Source organism: Grammomys surdaster, unplaced genomic scaffold, assembly GCF_004785775.1.
Source record: "Grammomys surdaster isolate TR1022 unplaced genomic scaffold, NIH_TR_1.0 493, whole genome shotgun sequence".
NCBI lineage: Eukaryota > Metazoa > Chordata > Mammalia > Rodentia > Muridae > Grammomys > Grammomys surdaster.
Window position 1 is genome coordinate 232,619 of NW_021604912.1, and position 17,744 is coordinate 250,362.

General features: G+C 42.9%; 1 pseudogene; it reads right to left on the reverse strand.

Annotated features, from left to right (window-relative positions):
• Positions 1 to 2,473: 2,473 nt before the first annotated feature.
• The window catches only part of LOC114633030, a 154,295-nt pseudogene continuing 139,024 nt past the window's right edge, over positions 2,474 to 17,744 (reverse strand).

Sequence of the window (17,744 nt, forward strand, 5' to 3'; positions counted from 1 at the left end):
TTTACCAGGAGCACACCAATTTGTCTAGACTGGAGGGATGGTGAGCTCTGGGGATGTGTCTCCCTAGTGTTGGGATTATAGACATCCTCCACAGTGCCTATCTTTCACATGGGTGCTGGGAATCCTAACTCACATTTTCATGCTGGTGTGGTAGGCATTTTGCCTACTGCACCATTTCCCAGCATTCCGTGTACAGTTTTTGGATGAAAATTGTAAGCATGTCTAAATTTGCTGAAAGCATAAAGATTGGGTCTTTTTTTTTTTGTGTAAAGGAAAGCAATCTTCTTTATTGTACACAGTACAGAATATAACGCAGCTTGGCAGGATGTATACAGCCCTGTGCAGGGGGAAGTAGTTCAAATCAACTGGTAGGCTAAAGCCTTTCTGCACTGTAGACTTTCCACACTCTGGAAAAGAAGCAAATGCATGAAAGAAGCCCCACACCTTGACAGGGTCGGCTCTGCGGGAGGTACATGAGTCCATGTGGAAATGCAAAGTGGCGCTACTGTCTAGCGTCCCTCGATGGCACAGGCTGTGCCATCACAACAGGGGAGGGGCAGCTCAAGCTACAGAGAATTCTTTTCAACCCCCCCCCCAAACAGCATAAATTCATTAAAGAAAACTAAAACAAACCCCCAAACCAGTATAAGAGAGGAAAAACAAACAAAAAAAGAACCCCAAAAATCTATACAGCATTTACAACAAATAAATCTTTAGCCAGCTGGGGTAAAATAGGCATCTATGTATGGACCGTGTGTGTCGATTAGAAAGCTATAAATATGCTTATCAAAGAGTCCTTTCATTAGAATACAATGCTAATTGAGGCCCAAGCTTCAGGCTTGATGCCTCTGTGGGCTGACGAGCTTTCAAGAGGAAAACCTTAGATCCTCATAGTTCTAAAGAGGACCCTCATCCCCACGAGCCTCTTCACAAGTCACGAGAAGGCTGCAGAGTGCCTCACTTGTGGGACAGCAAAGAATGTCCCACCTCAGTCAGCTGTGTCCACATGTGAGGAACACAACGTGTGGAGTGTCAAGGACAGCAAACTCCTGCCAACTAGGCGTCAGGCAGCAAGGCATTGCTGCTTCCTGCTGACTTTCCCACCACTCCAAACCCAGTTACCCAACTTTTACAGCTTTAGTTTGGTTGTTCAGAAAATTCCCAATATAATACAGCAATCAGAATAAAAAAAAAAATAGCAGGACCAGAATGCTAGCTAGCACTGTTTTACCTGTAAGTGACAGGTAAGTCTCAGACCCCAGGGAACCATTGTGCGGGGTTGAAAGTCCAAAACTGAAAGAAAAAGGAAAGCAAGGTAGATGCCTGGGTTTCTACCAGGTGACCAGTTGTTAACGGACATGACATGTATGGAGTATGTACATCTGCTTCCCAGAGAAGGAGAGTTAGTGAGCACGGCGAGCTGTACACGTGAAACTGCAAGCTGTGTCCAGGCTGCCTTGCACACTTCAAAAATGTACAAATCAGGTTAACTGTCTCAACAAGTTGTTTGGTGCAGAAAGCACCAAACAGACTTCTAAATGGTGAAGGAGAAGCCCCAGCAAAGCCTCTCTCAGGCTGCAGTCTTCTGATGTGGGCACCACCCCACCTGAGGGATGCACTGCAGGTACCAAAAAGGGTTTTGTTTTTTGTTTTTTTGTTTTTTGCTTTAAATACCAATACTACAAAAATCAGTTTATATAAACTGTTTTTCCCCCAAAACAACCACCAAAAGCAAAATGATCCCCCCAAATCAAAGCAAAACAAAATACTGTCATGTTCATCATGTTTCTAAAATAAGCCACCTGCGCTCAGCCATGTGACTGGGAGGAAGGGGACTTGGTTCACTTATGGTGACCGCTCAGCTGGAAGGTCCAAGAGGAGCAGAGGTCTGAGAACCAACCATGGAGTGAGTAACAGCTCTCCTGGCCTCTCTAGTTCTGGACTACAGGGGAAAGATTCCAGAATGAGCTATAGAGTTTTGTAAATTTCAAGCCGCAATAGTCTGAGCCTCCCCAACCCAGCCTTATGGAGTTTCCTATGGGTGTGCAGTTTCTTTCCAAAGAATTGTGCAAGTCAAAGCCTCCTGTGGGAAGGCTTTAGTAGTCCGTGATCAATGAAGATTGTCATACACTCGGTCCGCTTTCATGGGCTCTAACCTGAACACACTGCTATACTGCTCTGCACATACTGGCCATGATGGCAAGGAGGATCTACTTCCATTTCTCCCCAGGAATTGAATCAGAATCGCCAGCCATGTGGTGGTTTTTTTTTTTTTTTGTCTCTCCCTTTTCCCACTTCCTAGCCAAGGTATTTGTCTTTAAGGGTGTCAAATCCAGAGACAGCGTGGGTTCTCCTGATAATACTCAAAGGGCAAGCTTTAGGAACAGCCAAGAACACAAACAAAACCACTGCCCTTGTTTGCCTGAATGAGGACTGCTAGCTCTAGGGTTTGGCTATTCAGCCACTGAGAAACTTAGTAAGCGAAGCCTTCAGCATAGGGCAGGCTGCTGCAGCGATCCATGTCCAGGAGGTAAGCAGGGTTGTCTTCAAAGTGAGTCAGTGGCAGGGTGTCCTCCTCATTGAGGGGACATTCTGACTCTGCCTTCAGGAACGGGCGCTGATTGTCCGGGAAGGCCATGGAGAAAAGTGCATCCGGGTCACAGACAAATTTGTAGACGTACCGTTCCCCAGCCACCTTCTGCATGATGCCTTTTTCATAGTAATAGCGCAGAGAACGGCTCAGCTTGTCATAGTTCATGGCCGGTCGATTCTTCTGAATACCCCAACGCCGAGCAACCTCTTCCGGTTCGATGAGTTTAAACTCCATGCCTCGGCCAGTCCAGGCGATGAAGTGGGCGTTGGCTGGGTCATCCAGAAGGGTGACGAGGAACTGCCATAGCTGCAGAGAGCCCCGCCTCTGATAAGGGGGTCCCTCTCGGTACATGGTGGGCTCTTGCTTGACTTTGCCTTCCAGTCTTTCCGGCACCACACAAGTGTCATCAAAGTATAGCCTGGGGTCCTTTTCATATGGGAATCCTTCATGGTTGCTGGAGAAATACCCGCCTCTCATGTAGGATGACTGACAGTTAGGCACTTCTGAGTCAGCACAGTAATCTCGGGGCTCCTGCTTGATTCCCATGGGTGACTGGAACCCATGTGCTGGGGGACCAGGCATCCCAGGGACCCCATGTTCATAGAGTGGGTCATGGTATTCCTGCTTGAATCCCTGAAGGGGTGGCGGAGGTGCAGGGACAATGGGCTCTGACATCTGCCAGTGGTAGCTGGGGCGATTATCTCCAGGAACTCCTGACTGAGGAGGGAAGGGATGGCTGGGCTCAGAGAGCTGTCGCTGAAATCTCTGTTCTGATGGATATTGGCTTTCAGGCATCATCTTTGGCATTTGCAGGGGCTGATGTGGTGTCCGGGGAACCGCAAATGTTTGTTGCTGTGATCCAGGTTCTGGAAGTGAGTGAGCAAAGATTGGGTCTTGATGGTGGTGTTCACAACCTCACAAGAAGAGGACGGCACAGCACGTACTCACTCTGATTCACCACATGATACCCTTTATTATGTCAGGGTTTTACACAAGTGCCCCGCCACACACTGGTGCCATGTTGGCTTTCCAGCCTGTAGAGTCATAGACTAAACACACCCCTCTCTGTTATAAAACTCAGTGTCTGCTATTCCATTTTAGCAATAGGATTAACACGGCTGCTTTGTCTGCCCACTGACCAGACAGAACATCCCCTAGAGGTATTAGCTTCTGTTCTGAGAGTTGAAAGCTGTGAAAGGGTGATAGGAGGTATATTGGAGCAGGTTGGGTCTCATCAGCATCTTTGTTTATGAGTCTAGATAGGGTGGCAGATGCCTCACATTAGCATTATTTAGACATTAAGAGATTCTAATTGGAGACTAACATGTGTCCTCATCACAGTTGACCTTATTTATGGAGTAGTTGACATCTGAATGTCAAATTTGCATCAGTGAATTCTCTTCTCTAATAACCACTTTAATATGTAAATAACAGATTTGCAGCAGGGAAAGATATACATGATGTGATGATGATTGCCTGGAAGATATGACTTTCTTCCGTACACAGAGATGAGAGAGCTGGCAGGTTCCTCTCTCTCTAATTAGGAGATACTGGCTAAAAGATTGAGCCAGAAAGAAAGAACACAATTCCCCTCAGATCAGCAGACAGGTACAGTGTTCTTGCTTTGTTAACATGCTTGGCTCAGTAAGGGAGGAGATCTTGAAATTTAATACCTGGGCTCTGTCCCTAGAAAACTTGAAGCTGTAGAAAAATGGGATGTGATAGCGGTGTAAATCACCATACACCATAGCACTGTGTGATGACGTCTTAAGGGGAGATATCCTGAGCACTGTTTTGTGGATGTCTTATTTGGGGTAGACCAAGGATGTGAATATCACTAAATTTCAGTCAACTCTGCGACTAGTCTGTAATGAATAGGCTACACTGTCTCCTACCTTGAGAATTCTTGGGTAGGACATCAAGTCTAACCACAGTAGCTTACAGGAATCCAAGCTTCTTCTATCATGCCTATATTAACACTCGTAGTGCTGTACTTGTTTCCTCATGATTTTTAACGGTCCATTTCATTTCTGGGTCTCAGATCTATGTTTTATGCCAGAAGAAGAAGAAGAAAGGGTAAGGAGACAGGGAAAGGCCTTTTTTTCAAGAGGCTGATCATATCTTATTGGCTATAAAAATGTCATAGACCAGGCTCAGGTGGAAGGTACCTACTGAGGAGAAGATTATGCACAGGTGTTGAGCATATGAGCCTATGATACTATGACACAGGACAATATTTTGAAAGTTATGAATGAGTATGTCTTAGTTAATTTAGGTAGTTGTAGCAGACTGTCACAGACTAACTGGCTTAAATAAGACAAATTTATTCCTAATTGTTCTGTAGTTTGGGGATCCAGGATCATAGTCACTCTACTGAAGGCTCTCTACTCTTCTGTTGTCTCATTGTGCCCTTACAGGGGAGGAGGGACACACACACACACACACACACACACACACACACACACTCACACTCCTCTCTCTGGTATCATTTTATAGAAGAGCATTATGAACAGGGCTTCACCTTCATGACCTAATCAATTCCTCAAGTCCCATTTCCTGATCCGATCACACCAGGAACTAGGTTTGAACACTCTGGCATATATGTGTATATATGAGCATGGTGAAGGTAGAACAGTTGAGAAAATGGGAGAATCAAAGATGGAATGGATGTTAGAGCCAAAGTCAGATGACTTTGCAGTGTAATTTGGAGAATAAAAGAAAGAGACACCGGGCACAGCAGGACTGCACACTACTGCTCTTATTGAGAAGTGGGGAAAATGTATGGAAAGGCTGTAAAGCTGGATCCGAGGGCCACTCTTTCCTAGACACTTTGAGGATTCTAAAACATTCCAATCTGGGAGATCAATTTATATCATTTAACCTGTTCGTGGAAACTGGGTTCCCATGGAATTGCCAACTTGATAAAGGGATAGCAGTGTTAATGAATTTCCTCTTAAAGATCTATATATCTGAAGAAGTAAAACAGAACCAATCAAGCAGTATTAGGATAACATGTCACATGGTTCATACTGTTAATTAGGACAAAATTACTGCTCTCATATTCATATGTCTGTTCAGAAATGTGTCTGGAGTACCTGCTGTATGCACAGCACTTGGCTTGATGATAAATGTGAGAGGGGAGTATCTGACTTCCAAAGGTTGTCATTGTCATAGTGAAGATGCAACAGGATTAGTAACTGTGTCAGGCAGCTCAGGGTTATGTTTTTAGATTAATAGTTCAGAAAGGATATGAATTCATGGAAGTTCAGAGAAATTTCTTGGTCATGTCAGTTGATGCAGTTGAGAAGAGGACACCAGGAAGCAGATGGTGCTTAACTTGAGGACCTAGAAACAGAAGTAGAATTTGGATGCAAAATGGGAAGAGTGGGAAGATCATTTTAGGTGAAACATAGAGGCAGGAGGTGATGAGGGTTGAAGCCATCACCCACATAGAAAAGGGGAGGATCATGTCCAGGGAGTGCTGGGGATGTGTTTGCTGAGTCAAGACTCAAGATATCTAGAAGCAGAGGGTAGAGTATGCAAGTGAATTGCCCAGAGACTAAGTCCTGGTTCACTAGCAAACAACCATGTATATTCCCTTGAGAAAGAAGCTCAACTTATCTGAAGCTCACAAGTAGCTTCCAATAATATTCATGATGGAGGTGGGATGGAAGTAGTGATATGGATAATGTTTAAGATGGAGGTAGTATAGATAGTATTCATGATGGAGGTGGTGGTGTGGGTAATATTCATGGAGGTGGTGATGTGGGTAATATTTATGATGGAGGAAGGATGGAGGTGTGGTGTAGTAAACTACATTTTAAGATGTAGCTGCATCTTAAAATAAAAGTTTCATTCTGGGGTCCAGGAAATAATTATGTGAACCTGGACAAATGACTTAGCATGTCTGAATCTTCAAAAGAGGATGTTGATAATATGTATGTGGCAAAAATTTTACCTACAAGTCGAAAAGAGGTTTTGAAATTCTTGAGACTCACAGAAATTTATTCTAGAAGTTAACTTTAGTGGTTTGAGATAGGAATCTTGAAGGCTTAGATTTTTAAAAACCTATTTTTAATAAGGTTTCTCAAATGCTTCTACTCTACTTCTAGCCCACCATCCGAAGGTAGGGGAGAGAAGATGGTAAATAGGACAAGGGGATGTAGACCTGTTTAGAAGTAGTTCTTTGGGGCAATTCCAATCTCCATTTGTCGGGATCCGAGTAGTGTAGTTCAAAACTGTCACCAAACACAAACCAGCAGTGATCCAGCAGAAACCACCAGGTCTCCCCTACCAAATTGGCATGGAGCTGGAATGAACAGAATCAGCCGAGATACCAGGAGAAGTTCTCTGCCGTACCTCTCTCAATGAAGTGAAGATCAGTGAAGATCCAAGACCAATGAAGCATTTCAAGGCAGGCTACGCAAGGACCAGACCCTGTCCATTGTGTCCTATCTATATTTTCTCCAAACATCGCATGTTCTCCCATGGGTCTTGCTTCAACAAAAGACCACGTGAGTTTGCACCACGTGACTCAACCAGAAACTTCCACTTCAGAATCTGACTGCACCCAGCTTTCTAGGTGGGCTATGAGGCCAGGTTTTACAGGCTTGCAGGCCACTGTGAGGTCAGTACTGTGCCACAGGGTTGTGATAGTGCAGCTTGTCCTGCTGAAGAAGTTATGGGTTGGATGTTGATGTCCCAGATGATATTTCACAGTGCTTTCATAAGATGCTTAATGTTTTGGGTCACTAGATTTCTATAAAAGATTTTTCAAATACATCTGTGTGGGGTGGTGGGATGTGAGAGGCAGCTGGATACCTGGTTGAGCACAGGCCTTGGACCACAGGCCTCGAACTCCAGATAATACCCTAATGGGACGGTAGGTAGTCCTTGCTCCTGTGCCCTGGTTCCTTTCACTTATCCACAGCCCCTCCCAAAGAAAGGTTTGTGGCCTTAGGTCACATAGCACAGGTAGCTCAGATAGAGGGTGTGACTACAGGCTGCAGAGCCTCAAGAGATCTCCATATTAATGAGATCTAAAGGCCAGAGCATGTAGCCAATTAAGCATTCCTTCCAAGATCCTCCTCCTTCTTGCAAAAGATATTTAACCTCCGGCCTGCCCTGAGGACATGGGGTACAGCTTCATCCACTTTCTGCCATGACAATAAACCTTTAAAAACCATAGACTTCCTCTTGTTTTTGGAACCCACCATGGAGAACCATAGAGGGGGCCTTCAACCAATGAGCTGCTGCCTAATCTCCCACCAGAGGACCTCTCTACATTCCAAACATGGAGGCCTGCCAACTCAAGCAAGCTACCCGAGCCAACCTTGACCCAGCCAAGAGACTGGCCATGACCAAGAGTCTCCACCCTGTGGGGCACTGCTGGAGCTTCTCTCCCCCGTCCCTTTCGGCTGTGGGCCAGTCAGCCCATATGTCCCCCATCTCAGTCCCTCTGTAGTTTCTGGTCAGCTGCCTTGGCCTGGAGACCCCCTACCCAGGAGCTCTGCCTCTGCAGGACTTCAGACTGGGATTTCCCCATGCAAGGAACAGAGTTCTGCAACTTCTCACAGCTTTGTGGAGTAAACTCAGTCAAATTTTCTTGCTTCTTCCCTCTGAGCCATTGTTTCAGCTGCCTGGGGCAGCAGACATGGGGGAATCACAACTCAGCCCAACAAAACCCACATCCACGTGCGAGACACAACCCCACACATCTGTGGTGGTTTGAATATGCTTGGCTAGTGGGAAGTGGGACTATTAGGAGGTGTGGCCTTGTTTAAGTAGGTATGACGTTGTTGGAAGAAGTTCATCACTGTGGGAGTTGGCTTTTAGGTCCTATGCCTAAGCTCTGCCCAGTGTGAAAGAGAATCTCCTTCTGGCTGCCTGTGGAAGACAATCTCCATCTGGATGCCTTTGATTAAGACGTAGAACTCTTGAATTCTCCAGCACCAAGTCTGCCTGCATGCTGCCATGCTTCCTGCCATGATGATAATGGACTAAACCTCTGAAACTGTATGCCTGCACCAATTTAATGTTTCCCTTTATAAGAGTTGTCTTGGTCATGTGTCTCTTCATAGCAATGGAAACCCTAACTAAGACAGTGTCTAATTGACCAAGAATGAGTGAGGGAAATCACATTCTAAGTACCCCCCCATTTAGAAGGGAGAGATGGCTCTGAAGAAAGGAAAAATGTTCAAAGATATCAAGTGCTAAGAACATGACACATTTCTGTGTAATGTGGTGTAAGAGGTTCTTGGGAAGACTGGATGATATAACCTATGCCAAGCACTGAGCAGATGCTGTTATCAATATTAATAAGTAAAGTGGAAATGCCAAGAAGGAGCATGGTAGTGTGAGTATGAAGTCAGAGGCTGACAGTTGACACAGGAGCCTCTTTCAAAGAGGAATCTACACAGCCATGATTTTTCTCTTGGCATCATCATTTCTGAACACTGACACAACAGTACATGGAACCTGGGTTTGTCTTAGGCACAGCATATTTAGAAATGTTAATTTATTATTATCAAATGTAAATATGATGAGATATGCATGCAGATGGACCTTTACATCCCCAAAATTATCTCTATAGGAAAGAATCAGAGAAGCTCTTTGAGCTCAGATAGCTTGGTGGGTAGGAGCTCAGAACCTGGGAACTTTTGGGTAGAATCAGGTAATTGAAGGCTATGTTTCATTGTTGCCAAAGAAGGCTTCAGAGACATTCTGGAGCTGGACAGGACTGGTTCTGGGCTATCCAAATCCCCCGACCTCTGTACCAGTGTGCTGGGAAAATAGGTTCATATTTGTAGCATCTACAAAGTTCTGTGGGGTAAACTTTATCACAAATCTTCTAACAAGCTCCAAATATGATGTGATGTCAACCACTCCTGATAATGGAGAATTGGTATAATCCCAGGGTGCTCCTGTAAGCAGTCTACAGTTGCTCTAGCACACTGCTTTCTGGAACTGATTTATCATGGTGTCTAGAAATTTTCACTGAGAAAAAAAAGACTACTCCCTAGTGCAAAAGGCCTGCCAGAGAGCATTGCTATATATAAAAAAAAATGAACAAACAAAAGAAACCTAAAAATCAACAGAACAAATCATAACATTTTTTGTATTTTTCTGTTTACAATAACTATTTTATCTTTCTTGATTTGTATCATAGGAGCTATCTAACATCCAACCATCCCGACCTATTAAAAAAGCAATTTTCAATATGATTCAACATTACACAATTCACATTATATATGAAGTTTTATGGCCTACTCTGCATATATTACAAAGTAATAAACATTTTCCCATGCTATTAAATTTCCTTTGAAGGTATGGTTTTTAATGTCTGTCTTCTAGTAAGTTGGATTCGTGGCTATAATTCACTTAGCTATTTCTTTGTAGGATGTTTGAATTTCTTTCCCTTCTCTTTCCATTTATTCTTTTGATTTCTATCTTTTTTCCTATTATAAATAAGGCTGAAGTAAACAATCTTGTGATATTAATATTTTTGGGTTTATTTTTGATTATTTTCTTAGGCCGCAGACTTAAAGATGAATTATACAGATTCAGATAGCTAAAGAATTTCAACAATTTAAAAAGTCTTGATGTATTATTGCTAGCATGCTCTCCCCAAACTGTATTAATTTTCCTTCTAAATAGCAATTTATGAAAGTGCAGATTTCTTGTAAAGCTGTCATCTTTAAGTATTGCCTTTTTTTTTTTTTTGGTGGTGTTGTTTTCTTCCCAAGTGCATTGACAAAAAGCAGTTACCTCAATGTGAGTTGATTTTTTAACGGAGAGAGTACAAGTGAACACAGAGACAGAAAGGGGGAAGGGGAACCTACTCTGAATCCTTCTTATGACCCTTACTTTAACTTCCATGCTTAGTTCCAAAAGATAGAACAGACACAAACCCACGGCCTATAACCACTTAGTGCCATCCCTCTATCTGGAGCCTCTCATTTACCCACCTACCTTCTGTGACCTTTTATGCCAGAAGTAAGCCAATGGGTGTCCCTAATAGGTGAGTAAGCTGTAGCCAGATGGCTGCACAAGTTCGATTTTTGACATGATTGAGCTGAATTACTATCATTTGGGTTAGGTGACTCAGCTATGCAATCATAACACATTGTTGGGAGCAGGCAGAACTGGTGTGGGTGGCTTGTCAATCCTTGGGCACAGGGCCCTGTTATGTTACTGCAGCTTGCTCATTTCAATTTATTTCTAGCTTCAGTATATGACTTCCAGCACTGCCAAACCTGGCTTTTAATTTCCACCTGTGTGGTGGGGGAGTGGGAGAAGGAGGGAAGGCAGGCAGAACAAGAGGAACAGGACAGCAATGTCATTATGGGTTGGCAGGCACAGAGTGAGACTATGATTGAGGGTGGAGGGAGAAATGTGCGACGAGATGCAAATGCCTCCAGTTGGGTTCCAATTGTCAAAGGCCCAAACTCAAATGCGGGGGAGAATGGTGTTGTCTTTGTTCTACCACCAATGAAGAGTGCCAGTAGCTGATTGTGCATTCAAGCCAAAATCGGGTAGGACTGTGGGTTGTTAGAGAAGAAAGTGGTCATTTCAACCCCGAGTGGTTCATGGACCAGGAGAGTAATGCCTCTCTCTTGGTGATGGTCTCAGTAGCTTATCTTCTCCCCTGCAGTCTCCTGTAAGCATGGTGAGTGCCTGTTGTTTCAAGTCATGCTGTAGACTGCTATTGCCTTTTAAGACTTTGCTCTTGTGAAGTGAGCACAAGGTGGCAAGGATCATACCTGGTGGCATCAGAGGCAATAGATAACTAAATGTCTCTATAACCTGAGCATGGGAGTTATCTTTTTCTTCTTTTTTTCTAAGTTATTTATTCACATCATGTCCCAATCACACCTTTCCCTCCCTTCTTTCTTTCCAGTCTCTCCTCCCTTATCTTCCCCCACCCCTCCTTTCTTTCTCCCCAGAAAAGGGGAGGCCTCTCATGAACATCAACCAGCCCAGACATGTCAGGCCACAGCAAGACTAGGCACATCCTCTTCCACTGAGCTAGACAAGGCAGCTCAGTTAGGGGAAAAGGATTCAACGGCAGGCAATATAGTCAAGAGACAGCCTCTGTTCTGCTTTATGAGTTCCACAGGAAGAGCCAGCTGCACAACTGTTATATATGTGCAGAGAGCCTAGGTCCATTTCATTTATGCTTCTGGCTGGCGGTTCAAGTCTCCATGAGCCCCACAGGAACAGATTAGTTGATTCTTTAGGTTTTCATTGACCCCTCTGGCTCCCTCAATCTTTCCTCCTCTTCTTCCATAGGATTCTTCAAGCTCCATTCAATGATTGGCTGTGGGTCTCTTCCAACAGCTTCCAACAGTTGCTGGGTGAAACCCCTCTGACAATTTATGCTAGGTGTCTGTCTTCAAGTGTAACAGAATGTCATCAATAGCGTCAAGGGTGGGCTCCCTCTCATTGCATGGGTTTCAAGCTAGGTCAGTCATTGGTTGGGACTTCCCTCAAATTCTGCTCCATCCCTCACCTTGCATACCTTGTAAGCAGGACAAATTGTTGATCTAATATATTGTGGCTGGATTGGCGTCCCACTCCCTCCATTGTAATTTTTGCCTGGTTACAGGAGATGGCTGGTTCAGGCTCCATATTCTCCGTTGCTAAGAGTTTTGATTAGGGTTATCCTCACTGATTCCTGGGAGTTTCCATTGTCCTAGGTTTCTAGCTTATCTTGGAGATGCTCCCAACGCCTCAAATCCAGTTGTCTCTGCCAGTAATCTCTCCCTCCATCCTTCCCCCACCTCATCCCTCCTATTCTTTTCCCCACCCCTCCCCCATGTGGCAGTTTTCTTACTTAGTCCTTATGAAAACTAATATGTTCCTTTCTCACCACAAAGAACTGATAAATAAATGAGGGAGCAGATATGTTAGATACCTTGACTTGATTATCAGACAGTGTGTATGTTGAAATACCACACATGTATAATTATCACATATAAGCTAAATGAAATTCAAAAAGAAAGCAAACAAAATATTTTCCTTTTGGAAATTAGACCTATAATATACATAACACAAAATTTACCACAGTAACTATTTTTTGTAGGAGGGTTTGTATATGTTTTTATGTGTGCATATATGTGTGTGTACATGTATGTGAGTGTGTGTATATGCCAGAGGACCACCTCAGATGTAATTTCTCTGAATAATCTATCTCGTATTTTTCAGACGTGTATTACATTGGCTTAGCAGTTGCAAAATGAGCTATGCTGTCTGGCCAGTGAGCCTTAGGAATCTGTTCATTTCTACCACCCCAGAGCCAAGCTAGGATTACAAGCATGCACCACCACTCTCATCTGTTCTGACCCCTCTTGGGCTCTGGTGGACCAAATTGAGGTCCTCATGTTTATGTGGCAAACTCTATACTGATTGAACTATTAGTCCAGTTCCAAGATAACCGTGTTAAAGCACATATCTCTATAGCATTAAGTAACTCGTGTTGGAGTTAATCATCATCAGCATCCACCGATAGACCTTTCTCGTTTTCACAGCTGAAACTCGTTCCCCATTAAGTAGTAAAATCTAGCCCTTGCAACCTCTAATCTATTTTTTTGTCTGTATTAATTTAAAAAGAAAGCAAGCAAAATAGTTTCCTTTTGGAAATTAGACCTATTATATACATAGCACAAAATAACACCTGCTGACTGCTTTATTCCACTTAGCCTAATGTCCATTTTATAGCATGACTGAGTAGTCCTCCGTGATGTGTATATATCATACTTAATCACATGTATCTATAGAGCCCATTCTGTTAGTCCTAACATGCATTGGTAGCTACTTCATTGTTTCCCAGTTTGGACTGTTGGTAACAATGCTGGCATGAGCATGGATATGTAGATACTTCATTTTACCATTTTCATCTCTCAGACCGCAAACCTAACAGAAGCAGCTTCAGACAGGAATGATTTATCTGGGCTCACAGTTTAAGCAGACACAGTTTGTGGTGATAGAAAGAAAGTCGAGTGGGACTGGCTTGGCCTGGAGCGGTGGAACTTTTTCTCATCTTCATCGGTTAGAAAACAGAGAAAGTTGGGACAGAAGTTGAGCTGAGCTATAAACTCCAAGACTCAACCTTTACTGATCCGATTTCTTTATCTAGGCCCCATCTTCTCTAGGTTCTATAACCTTGCCACCAGCTGGGGACCAAGTGTTCAGAATACATAAGACTATGGTGTACATTTATATCCAACCCATAACACATCTTCTTTCAATTGTCTTGAATAGCTCCACAAAAATGGAAATATGGTGTTTAGAAATATATATATTTTGAAAGCGAGTGTTTCAGTGGGAGCATTCTGTATGGTACTGTCATTGTAATGGAGAAAAAATGTAATAAAAATTTTGTCAAAACCCATTGAAATATGGCATGAGTAGTGAAACTAGACGTAAACCACAGACCTTAGGCAATCATTTCTTAAAATTCAATCATCAGCTAAAACGGATGTGTCACATCCAACAAGACATTAGTAACAGAGGAGGGAAATACATACTTTAGGCTCAACTTTTCTATAAACTAAAAACTGTTCTAAAGTAATAAAAACATAGTAGGGGAGATGGCTCAGTCAGTGCTTCCTAGACAAGTGTGTAAACCTGAGGTTTGATCCTTAGCCCCCATGTAAAATCCAGATGAAATAGTGCACATCTGTAGACAGAGGCAGAGACCAGCTGATCCCCAGAGCTCACAGCAGCCTCACTGAGTTGGTGAGCTCACAGCAGCCTCACTGATTTGGTGAGCTCCAGGTTTAGTGACAGACCTTGTCTCTGAATGAGGTGGGGAGTGAGTGAAGAAGAAACCCAGCATCTATTACTGATCTCTACAGTCACAGGCACTTGTGTACATGCATAACTGCACATACATGTACACATATGAATGCACATGCGCCAACATGAGGAGGGGTATTATTGCAGAGTTCTGTAATCTAAGAGCTTAGGAAGCCAAGACAGGAGGATTGTTATGATTTTAGGGTCACCCAGGCTACTAGTGAATCCAAGGGGGCTATAGAGTGAGACCCTATCTCTCTCTATCATAAGAAAGAAAGAAAGAAAGGAAGGAAGAAAGAAAGAAAGAAGAAGAAAGAAAGAAAGGAAGAAAGAAAGGAAGGAAGGAAGAAGGAAAGAAAAAAGAAGAAAATTAAAGAAAAGAAAAGTGTTTTAATGTGATACAGAAAAAGACAGTTCTTCATGGAGAACTCTCCCGAGTTGCTCTCCCCCATTCACCTTTCCTCCTTTACCTTGACAATCAGTGGATGGCATGGTGTGTACAAGGCAGGGTTCATGTTCATTCATTATCCTTGTACCCTATCCTCTGTCTTTGGACGTCATTCTTCTTGTCTAACCCTCCTTGTGTTTCCAGAGGCATCTGTGACTGCTCTTACTCTCGCTCCTATCCCATGGTGGAGGATGCTGTCCGTTAAGCAGACTAAAAGATTTTTTGGAGAGTTTCAGGCCCCTGGTGCCTTCAACACCATCAAAGTATGCCTGCCTCAGTGGCATCAGGTGGAGACTGGTATGCAGCAGACATTTCCAAGTTCACGGCATTGCCAGTGAAGGAAGGTGCTGTGGAACCTTGTAAGACTCTTTGCTGTTTTAAAAAAGACAATAAGAAAAATCCTTTACAATGATTTCTGGCTAGGACTTCTGGCAACATGGTAACAGTTTGTTCACGACAAGGTACAGACATTCTGTCAAACAATAAAAGCCTCTATATTTGAAAGAAAGGAGAGGGAAACCCTTAGGTACCATAAACATCCAGTGTGGTGGACCCATAAACATCCAGTGTGGTTGACGGAGTATCATAAAGAGATTTTACTGCTAGCCACTGTCTCAGGGTTTAGACTGAGAGAGTTTGGGATTTTATTCCTATTCATCCAAGGCCTAGGAAGAAATGCAAGAGCTAGGAGTATCCCATCCTCCATAAAAAACAGAGCCCCTTGGCTTTGGGTACTAGGCATCTTCTACCTACTAGCATTAAAATTATTAAGGGAAAATGAAAAGTCACATCCAGCTCCAAACTGGCCGTGGGAGTCCAGATTCACCAAAATCCAGGGATTATTATCATAGTGGTTCCAGACATTAAATCTCTAGGATCCTACAAAAATAAAGTCTAGGCTGCTGGATCAAGATGTTCTAGGCACTTGAAGTATATCACAGGACTGCAGGGTACCAAGGCTTGCTGCAAATGAGCGAGCAATAGTCATATTGAGGATGATAACAATGATACTTTAGAAATAAACCGCACAGTAAAGCAGCCACTGGGGACATGTATTCAAACAAGCATAGATGAGCTAAAAATGAAAATCATAATATAAGGTGAAAAAATCCCACCTCCACAGAATAAGTTTGAAGTAAAAAAAAAAAGGATTAAATAAGGAAGATAATTTTAATAAAAGATGAGAATTTATAATTATTTACCTTATAATATTTTTGAGACAAGGATTCTGTGCCTTCAGAACTCAGGTCCTATAACGACTCAATAAACATATACTGAATTGTCACTGAATTGAATGATGGCTGCATATATCTGATATATGTTCAGCTCCTGCCTTTTTTTGTTTTCCTGCATCTGTCAAGGTAGGGAGACTAAGTGGTTTGGAGAGGTATGGAGGCAGAGGGAAGAAGGCTGAAGCACACACAGAGGGGACAGGTAGGCAGATCAACAATACAGATAGAAAATTTTGGGCTTTTCTATCTAAGATACCTAGATCTTTCTTTACCCTCAATGGTATTATCATGTAAAGCCTAGAGTCTGACATATGTCCATTATGCTATTGAGCAGAAAGTAAAAAATAAAAGAATAAAAGTAACTTTTCCACTCAAAATGACCATCAATATAAAAGACTATGACAAGGTATTATGAAGAACTTCATGCCCCTAGGCTTATAGAACTCCCAGATCTACACACAGACTTTCTCTCCTGCTACTCTGCAAAGAGGGAAAGCAATGCCTTTGCACTGGAAGGCTTGGGTTTGTGATATCTTATACATTAGAAATTTGCTCCTTGTGTGAGCCTCTGAGTTTTCCTCTTCATTTTCTATCAAGGCGTGTATGGGCGGATTGCTGGAAAGCTGAATCTCATAATGAGCACAGGTTATAAATGTCGAAGGACGAAATAAGGGAGGCAGATCTCTAATTTGAGCAAAATGCTGCACTGTGTTCGATACAGTAAATGACAAAGTCACATTGGAGGAGGTGAAGGGGGTGATATGATTTATAGGTTGTCTCCCCAGAAGATAAAACATACAATTTATGAATGCAATAATGACCAGAACTTGCCAAGAAAACAGGGAAGGGACAGAAAGACTTTCCTGGTAGAGAAAGAGCAGGTCTAAGACCCAGAGAAGAAAGCACAGGGCTCTTTGTAAAGACCGGTATGGCAGAATAATGTTTTCAGCTTCCTTAATTGAGTCCCAAAAGAGTGTGTCTTTTACCTTCCTAGATCTTGACCATGAGAACTGGTGAGGAGTGAGAACTCCTTCCCAGTGGTCTACTCCAGAACACTACATTCTTATCGCTCAGACTCTGTAACCTCACTTCAAGTGATTCAAATGCTATCCTGTCCATTAAATTCAGGCATTTCCAGACCCAGGACTGTGCCCCTTCTCTATCAGCCCAGTCTCTCCTCTGCCAGATGCTCTAATCTGCTCTATTTCCAGCTCTGCTCATGATCATTGTCCCCACTCGGTCTTCTTCCCAGCTGCCATTTTATTTTAAATTCGGGCGAGCCGATATTCAAGGTTAATTTCATAGCCAATCAGCATGGCACATGTGACACACATCTGTGAAAACACACATCTTAGGAAAGTTAAATAAAGCTTAGAGAAGGACTTTCTAATATCAGATTTAGAAGCAATGGATTTAGAAGGAGACAGATAATGAAGCAAAGCAGGACAAAAAAAAAAAAAGAAAGAAAAAAAGAGAAAGGTCTTGAATTGACTGTTCATCGGGTTTTCTTTTGCATAAGACAGAGTATTGAAAGTGGAGGGAAACTCTAAAATAATGAAGATGTGGTCCTTGCCAGAAAGATACTGGAGTCTATTTTAGTGATAAGTGGACACACACACACACACACACACCACAAATAGCCAACATTTTAGACACTTCATTGAACCCTTTC